The sequence below is a fragment of the Tupaia chinensis genome, unplaced genomic scaffold (genome assembly GCF_000334495.1).
Source record: "Tupaia chinensis unplaced genomic scaffold, TupChi_1.0 Scaffold144336_1, whole genome shotgun sequence".
In the NCBI taxonomy this organism is placed as follows: Eukaryota; Metazoa; Chordata; class Mammalia; order Scandentia; family Tupaiidae; genus Tupaia; species Tupaia belangeri.
In genome coordinates, this window is record NW_006204194.1 from 1,658,362 (window position 1) to 1,660,174 (window position 1,813).

General features: G+C 42.3%; 1 protein-coding gene across 2 annotated transcripts in view; it reads left to right on the forward strand.

The window, feature by feature from the left end:
- Positions 1 to 1,603: 1,603 nt before the first annotated feature.
- Positions 1,604 to 1,813, forward strand: part of PEG3 (paternally expressed 3) — a 30,058-nt gene continuing 29,848 nt past the window's right edge. For both annotated transcript variants that reach the window (XM_014583488.1, XM_006166762.1), the window contains exon 1: positions 1,604 to 1,778. The gene's annotated coding sequence lies outside the window, so the exon portion shown is untranslated. The remainder of the gene's footprint in view (positions 1,779 to 1,813) is intronic.

The window sequence follows — 1,813 nt, forward strand, 5'->3', positions numbered from 1 at the left end:
TTCCCTACAAGAGCCTAGTTAGTAGCAGATTGGAAAACCTTTGGCTCCAGTGGTACTGCTGGGAACTTGTTTGAGAGATGTTTTACATAGTGAGCACAGTGTTTTCATTCATATTTTATTTATGAAATAAACTGCTGGACAAGAAGAGACTGTTGAAGGTCTGAAGAGTCTAAAACACCCCAAACCCTCAGCTTCTAGGTGTAGCAAGCAACCATTGATAACTCTTCTTCAAGCATAAATATAAACATTTAATATATTTATAATATAACATTTAGTTTGGGGTGTTATATTCTGTGTACTCTTAGTTAAATTTCTTTTTGTAACTAATTGTGTCTTAGAAAATGTTTTTCTTCAAAATTAAAATCATAACATTTTTATTGGCTGTATAAAATTGTAGTATATGAATTTAACAGGATACAATTTGGTGATAAAAATTATCTGTGAATATACCTGTCTTTTGCACATTTTTGCATAGTTTCTTTAGCTCCTTGAGAGTATAATAGTTGGATCAAAGAGCATAATAATGCACCTTTAATAACTTGCTGATTTTACTACCAGAGAACAAATACGTATTTTTACAAAGGAAATTTATGTTATGGATAAGAGAAGGTGAAAAACATGCACCTTCACCTTCCACCCCCAATATTTTCTTCCCTGGAGGTAACCTGTTAATGATTTTTTAATATTGTTTGAGAAGTTTTACTTGCATTTGTGTTCATCTTTAAGAAAGAAATGAGAAAACATCAACTTTTTCTACAACCTTCAATAATTTGTATGTTTTACTATCTCTATTGAGACATCAATCCCTAATAGTCCCAAGCAGTTCTACCTCATTATTTTCTAAGTTACATCGCATTTCTTTATATTAGTGCTAGGATAGTTTATTCACACATTATTCATCTTTTTCTTTGCTCTTTTTCAAAATGCCACTGCAGTGGACTCACACAGTGTAAAGTCTGTGTGGAAGGTTGGCGATAATAGCCTAGGAGTGTGGGGTACTGTCTGCTCCTGTAAGCTGCTTTTGTTTTGGGTTTGTATTTCTTTATGCAGTCCAGTCGCAGTTTTTCCTCTGTAGATCTGCCACCCATTTGTATTTTACGGTGATTTGTCAGTTTCTATCCCTTTCCTCATTTTTGGGCTTGGTTTGGTCTTTATCTTGTTGGTTTACAAGAGCTCTTCATTTAAGATAATTAGCCCTGTGTCCATTACATGTCGTCTTACCTAGTTGTCGTTTTATCTTTAGACGGCAATGGGTATTTTTGCTGCCGGATTTTCACTTTTTTCATTTACATAAATGTATAAATGGCTTTTTTTTTTTTCTTCACCGGTTTTTCACTTGGACATCATAGTGGACTCTTTTTCCTTTTGTCCCCGTTCTTCGGGGGCTACACCTCACACTCCATACCGCTTTTCCAGACCCCACTTCAGGACCCCTTGCGTTGGCTTGGTTGACGTCAATGCCTTTCCTTCGCGCCAAGCCATCGCCACAGCAACCATGGCCTGATTGGCAGGGTGCGGGGGGCCCGATGAGGGGGCCTTAGGGGGCGGTGCCATCTCTCATTGGCTGGCCCGGGAGCCCCGCCTCTGCAGGGGAGAGCTGACTAGAAGGCGTCGGGCTGCTAGTCTGGCCAGACGCTCGGGAGGAGCTGAGAGAGAGAGGGTCGGAGACGTCCACGCTGGGCTGGTGGCGCCGCCGCGCGCCGGGCTGTGTGTGGGCGCCCTAGACAGCTGCGGCTCCGGGCAGCGGAGCGCTGGGCGCTGTGCAGAGGTGCGGTGAGGTGAGTCACTGCTGGCCGCCCGCGTGCACAGCCGG